Source organism: Falco peregrinus, chromosome 11 (genome assembly GCF_023634155.1).
Source record: "Falco peregrinus isolate bFalPer1 chromosome 11, bFalPer1.pri, whole genome shotgun sequence".
NCBI lineage: Eukaryota > Metazoa > Chordata > Aves > Falconiformes > Falconidae > Falco > Falco peregrinus.
The window spans coordinates 6,356,375-6,370,666 of NC_073731.1; positions in this window are offsets into that span (position 1 = coordinate 6,356,375).

Below are 14,292 nucleotides of genomic sequence, written 5' to 3' on the forward strand. Positions count from 1 at the left end.
AGGTCCAGGGGCATCCAGGCAGACATGGGAGCAAACTGAGGGGCTTGGCTGGGGTCAAGAAGTACCTTTCAAGATGGTCCTCCTCGAGCGTAGTGGTAAGTAGGTGTCTAGAGACTCCCCCCTTGTACACCAGAAGTGGAGTAGGAGAAACTGTTGCATGGAGCAGTAATAGCTGTGTAGGAGGCTTTTAGGGATGTGAAAATGGATGTCACAAGGGGAGTTAAGGGATAAAGCTCCAGACCCTAAAATTGACACCAGCGGAAGGAAAGGTATCGAGTACAGAGCCAGGAGCAAGCTGTGAGGGAGGGGGAGAGGCCGTGCTAATGGACTGGTCATGGAAAAGCTGAGTGACGATTTGGTGGACGGTATTAAAGGGCACCAAGTGCCAAAGACACCTCAGTAACAGAGAGCAAAGCACCCCTCTCTCAAGTAAGAGTGCCTTCTGGAAAGCTGAATCAGTTGTACGTCAGAAAGTGTACCGAGAACAAGGAAATTTGCAGGTGGGAGTTCAAACAGATTACGAACTGTGACTCAGTCTCTTGAGACAGGTAGCACAAATGAAAAAAAACAAATTGAAGGGAGAAACCAACGCAGCAACACTGAGAGGAAAAGGAAAGATGAACTCTGCACAACCTGAGACTAGACGAGTTGTATACTAGCTTTGGTTCACAGTCCAGCTGTGTTCTAACCTTAGTCACCCTTTGTCACTTGCCTTTAAAGTTCAAGACACTTCTATAGTCTTCAAGTATTGTTTCGAACCAGTGTGAGGTACCTCAGGCTAGCTGCTGTTGGCACCCAGAAGTGCTTCATTTACCACTCCATTGTGGAAAACAGGCAATTAAATTTCTCATCCCCGATTTCCAGCATGTGCTATTTTAAGTTAGCTTGCAAAACACATTAGTTAGAGCTGGGTATTGCCGTTGTAGATACCATTAGCACACATTTATGTGCTCAAAACTCAGTTCTTTTAACTCCAGAGTGTTTTTTTCAAAGGCTTCTCGTTATGTAGGAAGCCCCAGTGCTGAATAACAGATTTCAAATTCATCAGATGCTACAGGACATGATAGTAACCGTGCACTGAGAGAGATTGGATGGACCAGACCTCAATGAATCATCAACTGCTTCCAGCCTATTTTAAAAAAAAACAACCACACACCCCTCACCATTGTGCTCCTTTCTTCTCACGTATGGGGACAGTTGGATTCACACACACCTAATTCCCCATTTCATCCATGCCCCCCACCCCAGCAATTCACACATTTCTACCCAAAATGCAAACATGCATGATATGTCTCTCTGCACAGTCCCTCTGTCCCCGAGGGTTCCCTAAGCCACTACATAGTTTCACCAGCTTGCCTCTGCTATCACTGTCAATCCAGGAGGAAGACATAATCCAGTCCAGCAGACAGTACAACAAATCATCACTTCGATATGATGACAGCTTCAGGAAAGGCCACAAAATAAGACGCATTTGACAAGAAGTCCTCTCACTTCTGTCCTCAGATTATTTTACAGGCTTCCTACATCCAGCACATGTATTCTTTCCCCGATTTACCCTATGTTTCATGAAATACATATTTATTAATGAAGTAGAACATGCTTTTTCTCCCCATTTTTAATGCACTTCCCAGTTACTTTTTTTTTTTTCCCCCAAGGCAAACTGCAACACAAATATTGCTCTAGTCACAGCAATCTACGCTTTTACACTAATGCAAAACGGACACTACAAAGTGGAATTCTTGAGCTGCTTTAAGTGCAGTGGGGGTAATAAATATGGTTACAGCTTAGAACCTTTGAACAGCTCCTGAACAGCCGAGTTTATCAATTGTTTGAGATTGAACACCAGGAAATTTAATTTAGCCTTACTACTACTACAAATCCCTTACCACAGCTCCAAGAAACATCTCATTTGTAATAACAAATCAGGGAAGAGTTCCAGCGAGAGGAATTGAATTAGCTGTAAAGGGCTGGAGTAAAGAGGGTTCCCTATGCCCAGGAAAGGGCTTTCTCTCTCTGCAATGGGCATTACTGCGACAAGGCTCAGTCATGGCCTGCTGTCATTATAAGCCTTGGAAAACCCCTGGAAGGAAGGGAAAAAAACCCCAAAACCAAAACGGTAAAATAAAACAACAGAGTCTTGCTGAGTGTGATCTTACTGAAAGGGTGGGGTGAGTAAGTCCTCTTCTGCTACCAGCAGTGCTTATACGACCCAACAGCTCTTCTCCTGTAGCACAGGGCTTGCAGGGAAGTCAGACACTATGGAGCTGCTGTATCGGTCCAATTACTACTGCCTATAACATGCTGCTTACAGGAGAAACGGAGCCCCGGTACCCCAAAAGGAGAAGATGGGAGAGCTGTAGAAAGTCAAAGAGCAGACTGTACAAATGGGTATCTGCTAATTTTGTGTGATCCAGCTCCTACCCAGTTACTAAAGAAGACAAAAGAAGACTAGCACATCACAGGGAATTGCTGTTAAGCCATACAGCCATTACAGAGGAACAGCCAGAAACATCCACATAAGCCAAAAGTAGCTTCAAATTGCCTATTAATTCTGACTGTCTGTCAGCAGTTATTATCTGATGGGCCAGAGTGACCCAGCTCCTACTAAAGAGGAAAAGAAGAAATCAAATATAACCATTACTTAAATAGCTAAAGAATCACTTAATCATGACTTTTATCCCCTTGTACCTTTTAGCCCTGTTTCACCATACTTTACTCCTCCTGGTAGCACACCACTCTCAGCTTGCTAAAGCCACCCATCCCTTCACTTTCCCCACCATTTTCTCCTGCCCCAGCTGAGGGGATCACATTTATAAAGGTGCCCTCCCTCTCCCAGCTAATTTGAGTTGGCTGTTATTTTCCAACAGCTGTGTTTTCCCTCACCAGCCGGACAGTTGAATGGTTTCTTGTAGTCGCCCTGTGACTCTTAAAGCCTACCTGGGTGAACAACTTTTAATTTCTCAGTAAAAAGTATTATCTGCCTTCTGACAGTCCAGCCTCTGTGTACTGAAAAGCACCACCCACGTCAGAAACGCTGATTTGCATATTTTTAAAAATTGATTTACTGAGGCCAGGCTTCTAACCTTGTGCTGTGTGCTTTCAGTGAACAGCTGTGGGAGGAAATTTTTCCTGAATATAAAAACATATTCAGTGAAAATGAAAATCTCATGTTGCTTTGCTTACAGAAATCAATTTTAAAATTAACCTTGAGGTTTCACAGCAAGATCTGCTCGGGGAACGCTGAAAAATGGTGAAATATTTTCCTTTTAAATAAAATTTTGATGAAGCTCACAATCAAAATTTCAAAACTGACCGTTTTCCTTCAAACTCCAGATAGGGTTGTAAACAAAAAGAAAAGAACCAAAACTCCATCCTTAATGTCTCTGTTCTAACAGACTTTTCAGAATTGCCATTAATAGTTTTCACTAAAATAAATAACAAAATACCAGTGGGCTTTGGACAGTTCTGTTTACTTGACTTTATTTGCATGCTTATCCCATCAGGGAAGAAAAACAATTGCTCATGACTTGTCTGACCCATCAAGATCTAACGTCTCAGTTGCAAGGCTGAATGTTAACTACTGACTGCTCACAGGGAGAGTTTGCAGCAGTCTCAGGTGCTTGGGAGAGGCTGGATCCAGTCCTTTCCGATCCTCCTTCTCATCCCTCTGGGTGGGGGGGAGTGAGCAAGCAGCTTCGTGGTGCTTGGTTGCTGGCTGGGGTTAAACCATGACAGCCCCTCACTGCAAGAGGGACATAGAGATGCTGGAACGTGTCCAGAGATGGGCAACAAAGCTGGTGGAGGATCTAGAGCACAAGGCTTATGAGGAGTGGCTGAGGGAACTGGGGGTGTCTAGTCAGGAGGAGACTCAGCGAGGACCTTATTGCTGTCTACAGCCACCTGAAAGGAGGTTGTAGGCAGGTGGGGTTGGCCTATTCTCCCAGATAACAAGCAACAGGACAAGAGGAAACAGCCTCAAGTTGCACTGGGGGAAATTTAGGTTGGATAATAGGAGAAAAATTTTCACTGTAAGGATGGTCGAGCATTGACACAGACTGCCCAGGGAGGTGGTAGAATCAGCATCCCTGGAGGTGTTTAAAAAACACATAGAAGTGGTGCTTAGGGACTTGGTTTAGTGATGGGCTTGGCAGTCCTGGGTTGATGGTTGGACTTGATCTCAACGGTCTTTTCAGACCAAAATGATTCTATGATGCTACCCTGGTATACACCATCACAGCGCAGCAAGGCAAGAAACACCCTGCTCCTTCTTTTTGTAGTAAAATCCACCTTATAATATAAAAAGGCCTACGCTACGACAGCTGAGATATGAATACTTTTTCACTGGATTTTCTGCCTAGGGTACTGACAACAGTCAGAAATTTGCCTGGAAGCAATAAACTGAGCCAAAAAAATAAAGCACAAGTGAAAGGCACAACTGAAAGTCACATCTGAACAGACAAGACATCGTGCCAAAGCAGTCAGCAGAGCGGTGGATATTTGAGTGTGTAATCCTTCCAATATATGCCAAATATATACCTGCAAGTCCTCAGCTTTGCTTCAGTGAGAGGTTCATTCGAAAGAAAAGCAAATGTTGGTGCGTTCCTTCCACTGGAGCATCTCATAATAACAAGTTATAATTATTTAAGGTAGCAGTAGCAATTGCAATGCAACACAAATAATTGGATCCCTAATAATCCTGTTTTGGGGAGCCATGGTCCAGCAAGCAGCTTTCCCCATCCGTAAAGCTGAATTATTTTATGAGGAAATCCCCCGTGTTCGTGGTAGCAGGCAGCTAGTGGAGTGGAGTTGGGGGCGATCACTACCTAGCCCCTTCATTTTGGTTTCTGGTGAAATTGAACTGTTTTGGTGGGCAAGGCCCCCAGAAAGCAATGCTCCATCCGCTTCTCCAGAGCAGCCTGAGAAATGGGATGGTGGTGATGTCCTTTGGCACTCATTGTTGCTATGTGGTTAATCGTGCTGTGAAAATTTGGCCTTCAATTGCAAATTTGTCCAAGATCAATCTAAGGAGGCAACATAAAACTTCTTGGCACCATCTCAGTCAGGTGTTTGCTGCTGATGTTGATCCCTGGGTGGGCAGGAGAGCACAGAGCCGGAGTTTGGCAGGAACCTGTCATGTGAGTGGGCTCACGCTGTCTCTTTGCTGGTTTTATAACCCACAGGCTTTAGCCATGGAGGGGAAGGCATGAAGAGAGCAAAGGGATGCAGAGAGAAAGCCACTGGTAATGAGAAGCAGAAAGACAAGTCTGCTGGCGTAAGGGAAGCGAAGGTCTGCTCCTGGGGGCTGGGGGCACCGTGGTGGCTGTGGCAGAAGGAGGCAAAGCGGCAGCCTGCCGACAGGCCGTGAATAAAAGTCACTGTCAGGGGAAAGGTCCCTCCACGAGGCTTTTGCCTCAACTGGGCAAGAGGGACCAAGCATTTTGCATGCTCTATTTTCTTTGCAGCCCAGAGCAAGACCTGGGGCTCAGATGTCTTTCTGAACTGTTTTTTGCCTTCCTTGCAAATATTTAACCACTATATTTTCCTTCTGCCAGCCAGCTGACAGGAGTGAGATCCTGGTGCAGAGCACAGGCCAAAAGGACAAAAATACATTTGCATACTTTCAAGGTGCATCAGTAGTGCAGGCACGAGCCCTCAGCGAAGCCTCGCCGGTGCTTCTTGGTTGGTGAGGGAGCAGGGGGATGCACACCCACCTCTGTGCCCACCTAGCACACACAGGTTGCTCATGTGAGTATACAGGAGGAATATTTTTCTCCCCCTTTCTGGCCACTGCTGCAGGATCGTTATAGCAATGTTTTCTTCCAATCTCTGCTGCCCTCTGCTGATGGAAAGCCACGGCAGAGAGGAGAGCCCTCGCGATGAGCCAAAACCTCAGGTTTTTGCTGGAAAAGCTCACCTTCATCAAAACACCAGCATAGGCACAGCCTGTGTTTTCCTCTGCTTTGTCGCCAGCACAAACTCTGAAGCCTTAAGGCATGTCACTCGGGTAAGGATTTCTTGTTTAACCACACCACAATGATTTAGGAGGGGTTAATTTGTCCTCATTAACTCACATCAGGTAAGTACTGCTTTAAAGAATTTACAGACTTCAATATTAAAAAAAGAAAAAAAAGAAAAAAAACACAGTAAGATGAGGGTTAAAGGTTCTGGCTTGAAACGGGGTCCCTGCACTTAAGGATTTTTCACTTGAATTTCACCCTGCACCAGAAATCATTCTGGGGAACTTAGCCCTGACCCATCCACTGCTGCTTACAGATCCACGTTTAGATCAGGCATCTGTTTCCCGTCAGTAACCCAGGGAAGAAACTGCCTCTTGCAGGGCCTCAGCCAGACCTTCTGCAGGGCTCTGGGGGAAGAACTGAGGCGGGGGCGGGGGGTGGGGTGGGGATATTCTCTAATCCCTGCCTGATGTGCTTTTTAAATAAATTAAGACAAAAGCTACCTTTTTTACTGAGACAAATGCCATGACAAGTGAGCAGGGATGGAGTCAGAGTGCTGCATGCATATTATGGGCATCGTTTGTTCCCAGGCTCAGCTATTCCCATCACCTCCTGCAAAACACATCTTTAAACCATGCATAGACTGCTCTGCTTCTCCTGCATGTGCAGAGACCAGTTTAGAGGAGACAAAATCCATTATGAAGGCTCCTGGCTGAAAAGGCAGACCGTGAGCCTTCTGTCAAACCTGCTCCTCCACAGCCGCTCAGCATCATCCTGGCTGGCCTCCGTGGCCCAGGGCTGCTCAGCAGGGCCCAGAGGGAAATGTCTTCCTAAAGCACTTGCCAGAGTGCTGAAAATTGCCAGCAGGCTATTCCCACACCAATTCACTTGGTCACGGAAGGGAGGCAACGTAGCCCTGTAGATAACACACTGACCCAGGAATCCAGACCCTTTTTCTCTCCTGCATCTCTAGGAACGATCGCTTCATTCCTCGATGCTTGAATTTCCGCCTCTGCAAAGTGAGGGCATAATTTCCACTGTAAAGCAGCTTGAGAGCTGTTGGTAACAAGATTTATGATTATTGAGGAGTTATTTAGTACAGCTTTTAGATCCTTCTCCATTGATTTTGCTTCGCAGACTTTGTGGCTCCTGCCGCTATTACCGATTACACTGACCCTTCAGTGGCTTCTGGACGTTGTGTTTCTGGAGGAGGACCCTGTCACTCAGAGCTACAGAGAGAGAGGAGCATCAGCCATGATCACCTGTGGATTTACAGTCTAAATTAGATCTTAAATATAAGCTTGTTTCTTTTTTTTTTTTGTTGTTGGTTTTTTTTTTTACTATACTGTTGGACCAGTGCTTGCAACAAGTGAAAAACACAACCACCAATGGCGTATTTAACACATGCAATATTTAAGAGCATGAAATTTCCTTCTCTGATCATCTCTGTGAAAAGTAACAGGTGGTGGTGGCCCCTGAAGTAGGTCATTCCTCATCAGTCCTGTTGCTTTTATGACTTGTGGCCAGTTCAACACCCCTTGCTGAGATCTGCTGCCCTGTGCTTTGCCTTGCGGTCCCCAGGGAAGGGCTTATGGGTTGTGCAGCGGAGGGTTTCTTTAAGCTGATGCACCTTTTGATCCTTAAGGAGGAGTTGTTTTAATCATCTGGGCTGTGGGGCAAAGACAGGTGTCTTGTTCAGGGTATGGGGTTTGGGTTTGGGTGAGGAGGTGGGTTAATAACTGGTAAATACACCTGCCTCTGAGACTTTAGTAAGTTGCATTACTTGCATAGCAACAAGCAATTGTTCCCCTTCAGTAATATCTATACCATTTGGCTTAGCGGGATTAATAAGAAATAATAAAAAAAAGAAAGCAAATTCACCACAAGCAGATTGCCTGAACATCCCTTGTGCACATGTGTTTCTGAGCATGTGAAGGACAAGAGCCTGAGTCACTGAAGAGAAAGGTCTCAGGAAGCTCAGATAAAAACATCAAGCCACTTGGCAGCACTTCTGCTTTGTTTATGCAGTTGTCATTTGGCCAGTGTCACAAAACCAAGTCTCCCTTCAAGTAGCCGAGCTGCCAGTTCCAAGTCTGGTATGAAAAAACGCAAGTTCAGGGTCAGCAGAGCCTGTGCTGTCCCTAGTCCCCCATGTCTGAATTAAGCTGGTTAGGCTGGGAGGCAATGCTGCAGGATTCTCCATTTCCTAATCCCAGCAGAGCCAGCAAGCCGCCCCCAAACACATCATCCTACCTTACAGTTGCTTTTACACCCAAATCAAACCCCAAAAAGCACTCAGCCCTCTGCTTTTGCTGAATGCAAACCCAGGCCCAAAAGCTGGGTTTGCATTCAAACACGTTTGTTTGAATCCCATTCACAAAGCAACACTGGACAGACAGTGTCTGCAGACAGGAGACATCACAGCAGGAGGCGTGAAAAAGCCCTCACCATGATGGGAGCCTGTGTATGCTGGAACAGCTCCGCAGCAGTGCTGGGCCCTTTGCTCTTCAGGATGCAAGAAATCTTCATTGAACCGCACTGACAGATTTTGATTTTCATGTACTGGGAGAGAATGGTCAATTCTTAATAAAGTAATTAAAGTTCCTCTTTAATAAACCAGCACAAAATATTGTATGGCTCCCGGCTAGCGCCCAGTGTAACTAAAGTTCAGATAAACACATTGACAAAGAAACATCCATTTCATCTAATGCTTATTGACCAGATTTAAAAGCAGTATAGGCTATTGCAGGAATTCTCTGGAGAGCTCGCGGCTGCTGCTCTGCTGGGGGATGTCTCCACGTTTTGGCTCGCTCTGCTTTGCCAGCATGCAGAGAGCGCTTTTGCAGCCTCCTGTCTCTCCACCAAAAGATCAGAGCTTCTCTGCTTCCACCCCTTATTGCGACAGTGGCTGAAAGCTCAGTACAAGGCAGCCTGCCTTGAAACAAACAGAATGGCTTGGCTTATCGCTGCTGAAACACGATTCTCTGCATTCCTTGTTAGGGTGCTGTGCTAATTAATATATCAGAAGGGGCTGTTGGGAGCACATGCTGATTTACTGTGAGCCCAGCAGAGACGGGCTGGGTGGAAGTGTGATGCTGGAGCTGGTTTCTTTATTTAACTCCAGATTTCTTTGCCTCCCTACAGCAGCAGCTTTCTGCCTGCACTTCTCTAATGCTCTCTCTGTCACAGCCCCAGGCATCACAACAACTTTTTTTTTTATTTCTTAAAGACAGACACAATTATATTTGTACTGAATTATTTTTACCCATAAATGTCACAGATGTGAAGACAGTACAAGAAGTGAGAATGTCTTAACAAAACCATCATCCCATGCTCATTCCTGGTGTTTCAAGATGCTTCTGAATAAGCTGGAGATTTTGGGTCAACCAAAAGGCTATTAAATTACATCCACAAGGATCTCCTCCTGAATTTCCTAGCTTAGCTGGATGGCAATAGCACAGTGGCCTGCTCCTGCTGTAATTTTTGCTGCAGAACAGACTCACAGTTTCTTCTACCTGCAGTTATCCTTCCTTTGGCATTGCTTTATTCTTCGTGCCCTCCTGCCTCATCACAACAGCTGAAACCCTTTGGGCCTGCCTTGTTCCACCTCTGTGCTGCATCCATCTCTCTCTACCTCCTGGGCTGCCCGACATGCTGGTTTCCCACTGGCTTCCCATTCCCTTCCCGGGACAGGCACTCTTCTGGTTTTCTTCTGCACTCTCAGCAGTGTTTCTGCTACATCACTTCCAGCGCCGTATGCTTCTCCCTCTTGCATCTGCCTCTTCCTCCCCACAGTTGTCTTCTTTTTTTGGCCCTCATTTCACTAAAACAGACAGCCAGTTGGTATTCCCACCCTGGAGGAAGAGTGCTCAGCACAGTTCTTAGGTACGGTTTTGAATTCCTATTGCTAACAGCCAGTCTCCTTCGGTTACCCAAAAGGGAGCTCAGCAGACAAGTTTTCAGCTGCCAGCTAGCAAGCATCCTCAGGAGTATTCTCTATTTCTGTCGATAGCTCCTCCATTGCTACCACCACATACCAAGATCATATAACCTAGTATTTTTCCATGAGAAAAGACAAAATAGCCAGAATCTTGTGACTTTCAAAAAGTGATCATTGATTACCTCGCAGTTGCAACCAGGAACATCTCGAGGAAACTTATACTTTTGAATGCACCAGGGCACACACAAAGATGTGCCTCATTGGCAAAGTTACAACTTGCTTTTGTGCTGCCAAAATGCAGGTGCCACCATGGGCCAGCTGAAAACATACTGGTAAAACCAACTTTTTAAATAATCCAGATGTGTGATTGATGTGTTGCCCACTTTGTACGTTGTGACAGGAGCCTGTTGGGTTCACATCTTCAGATCAGACCAGCAGGATGTACCTGGAGGTTGTGTCAAAACCAATCAACCCAAAGCAACCAAATTCCCCTGGGGCTGGTTTCAGGGAGAGCTGCTGGGATTGGTCGACACTCTGCCAGGGAGGTGAGGGCAGGCATGCGGAAGGACAGACAGCCCAAGAGACCCTGTGGACACATCTCTAACCAGAGTTGTCACCCCCCTTCTCCTCCTTGTGTGCAGACACCCTGGTACCTCGTCCACAAGGCCTGCCCCAAGGTTGCAGGACAGCCCCGGCCATCACCTCCTGCTTTGCAGAGGCCTCCACAGCGCTATGATTGCAGCATTCAGCTGCTCTCCGGTGCTCGCTTTCTGCTCCACCATCTGCTCCTAAATATATTCTGTTAACATTTTATTTTGCAGGGCTGCTGGTGCATGAAAGGAAGCAGGTTTAACAATCACCATCACGCTGTATTTCTGAAAAGTCAAATAGTATATACTGCATTTCCTTTGGTGTGTTTAAGTGCTCTGACCTTTACAACTCCACAAAGTGTTGGGAGGCAGGGAAGGGGAAACATGGAGAGCGACAAAGCCACTCGTCACTGCTTGTGCTGGTGCTACATCCATTTTGCTCTGGGCAGCTCCTCTCTCCTGCTCTGCAGGCATGCTGGATGCATCACACTCCAAGGCCAAACATCCAGGGCTGTACCCCCAGGGGTAGTGAAGAAATTAGTACAGGAGTGAGACAATCATGGTCTCCTACTCCCAAGGAAGGTCAATACTCCCTCCTTGGTGGGAGCGGTGGCTCCCCAAGGTCCATGGTCCCCAGGGCCAGCCCACCTCCATCACAGGACTCAAAGCTGGCCAGATTTGGCCCCTCCTGCTCTCACTGGGTGGCACTGCCAAGATCTGTCTCCACTCTGTCCCCACCATGAGAGGTCACACAACTCTAGGAGCTCAAGTGACGGCCCCACCCCTGTGGCTGGCACAGTGCAAGTGAGAAGCTGGGGTGGTCACATTCCTTTGCCATGTGGCACTGAGAAAGCAGAGTGTGGCAAACTGCACACAAGGACTTGGAAAGCCACAAAAGCAGAGTAACTTTAGCTGGAAATTGCAACACTCCCTTCCAATGGACAATATATAACACAGGCATTTATCAGGGTCCTGCATTTCTGTATTCTTCTATACTAACACCCTTTCCAATACGCATTATAATGTAAATGTTATCACAGGTGAAGATTCGTCTCTGTAATCACCATCTGTTTGCCTGAGCTTCACCTTCCTTTAATGAAGGTGTGATCCAAAAGATGTCAAAGATAACAGACATCTCAAAACGGCCTGGTTAGATCAGTCTGTTTGCCCAACCACACATCATGAAAAGGTAGAAAAATCCCTTCTCAAGATTGGATGTAAACTGCTATATACATAAACTACATTTACATATATGTATGTAAGCTTTATATATATATATGTATATATATATATATGAAAGTATATTTATGTACATATACATGCTAAAGCCTTTGGTAGGATTGAATGATCCCTACAAGCTGAGGTATTTAAATTTCTCAAGATAAGACTTAGGCACCTAATTTTATTTCCTGCACTGGGGACATTAATCTGAGATATTTATATGAAAAAACTCATATTTTTCAATAGTCAAAATTCTTAAGGCCTTAATCATGTTAGAGGGATTTAGAAGCTAGATTGAGATCTGCATCACATGGGAAATAGAACTGCTTTTTCATAACTGCCTACAATAATGATTTTAAAAGGAAAGAAAATTCTACCATTTCAGCAGACTTCTCCAAGTCCACACAAGACAGGCTCTGGCAGACGGGTGCCACCCTTCTGGTTTCCAAGAGCTCTGTAGCATTTCAAGGCATTACTGCAGAAAACAGATGTATTTTTATGGTAATCATTTTAACACCTTTGACATTGTTTTGTAACTACCTTGGATCCTGTTACGCTTCACAAAGCTGTGGAGAGAGATGAAGGCTGACAAGTCTAAATTTAAGGAGCTGAGGAGACCTGACTCACTTTCTGGCACTGCCACTGCGTGAGTGGGTAAATCACCCGGTGTCTGTGCAGCATCTCAGCCTCGCCCAGGAGCCCTTCTCCCTTCAGCCATGTGTTTCAGAATTTTTCAGGGTGCAGGCCAGGATGAGAAAGCTGGTGGCATCCAGGCACATCTCCATCACACACTGCAGTGTGGCACTGAGTCTGCACTCACCTTCGATGGCCATGTGAGAGGTTACGGATGGTCAGGGCTAATAGATCGGCATGGTAATATGTTGTGTGAGCAGGCCAAGCCTAAACTTTGTGCTTGGCTCTGGGCCACTGTTTCTGATTAATAATGAAAACTAACCCTTCAAAACAAGCAAATGCCTTTTCAACCAAAATTAAAAATCTAGTAGTATTTTTACTTTCTGTTACAAGTATTCTGCATTTCTAATGGGAAACTAGGAAGGTGGGGGAGTGATAAAAAATTGAATTTCGTTTTCAGAGATCCATACATTGTTTGGTGAACTCTAAAAATGTGTTGCTACAGAAAACAGAAACATTTTGATGACCATATTTTGTAAATAAGTAAATGAATGAATGAATGAATAAATAAATAAACAAAAAGTAAGATTCCATGAGAAGTCTAGAGACAGGCCCTTCCTCTGGCCCTGTCCTCAGCCAGAACAACCTCCTGGCCATCTTTAACCATCTCCAACCCTATGCTGGCCTATGAGAGTTGTAGACCATCACTCCGCAAAAGCCTCTGGGTCAATGTATGCCTCAATGGCAGTGTTTGTATTTGATAAATTCTCTGCTTATGAGCCCCACATAGTGGAGGATAACATCTGCAATGTGATTTGGCTGCTAATATTTCTGCATTGTGGCTTCTGCCACATCCAATGTCAGCAGTGCCCCTTGGAGACAGTCTCCTCCAAAGCCATCTGCTTGTGTGGGTGATACCTCACATACCTCAGAGAAAATGAGCAGAAATCTGCTACCACTCCCCTTACCATGTCCAACAACCCAGAGCCAATAAAGGCTAAGCCAAGCTAAGGAAATAAAAACCGTGCTGGAATACCAAAGCCCTCACTCCCCTGAAACAGAAGGTAAATATCTCTAGTATTTACAGTACTGAAATTATATTGGAGAATGCTCCCACAGAGACACTGACTCAGAAAAGTATTATTGAGGTTTCGGCTAGCACATGAGTTTAAGTCCCAGCTGCAAAGCCTGCTGCCATCTGCTAAGGACAGGAGGGCTTGGGACAGCCAGGGTCACGCAGCCCCCAGCCACCTGTGTGACAGCAGCAGAGCATTACTAAGACCTGGGGAAAAGAATAAAAGATAAAGATAAAAATAAAAATACTCAACCCCCATTTTGCCTTTCATATAACTAAGGACCAGGCTATTCAGGGGTACACACCTGCTCCGTTGACCCCATCTCTCTCCCACTCAACACGCTGCTGAATCCCTCACGCCATGATAGCCCCAGGCTTTGCTGCCCCAACACAGGGATTTCCGTGGGAACACCAGCTGCTTTGCTGTAGATGTAGGGCAGGGTCTTCTTTGGATTCACACTTTCCCTTGCTGCCAGGAGGCCAGGTCTGTCCCACAGCTTGGCTGAACGTAGGACCTGGCAGCAAGAAAAATCTGTGGCTGAACAACTGACGCTACTGGAAACAGAGGGGAAGACAAGGATTTACCTCTCACTAAGCTACACCCTCAGCCCCCTGCTACAACGGTTTGCCACTGCTTCTGACCCTCTGATGGTTTAAATCCCTGTGGACTACCATGGAGCTGCAGACACTTGCTACAGCATCAGACCAGTATTTCCCAGTGGGCTCCTGACTCGCTCTTGGGGTGCAGCACATAGCAGACAGAAGGTGGCATGCCCAGCTCCCCAAGCTGCTTTCCCTAGGAATCTTCTCCTATACTATGTAATTCCTGAATCCCTTCAGATAATCACATTTCAGGAGGAAGGCGAGAAAAAGAAA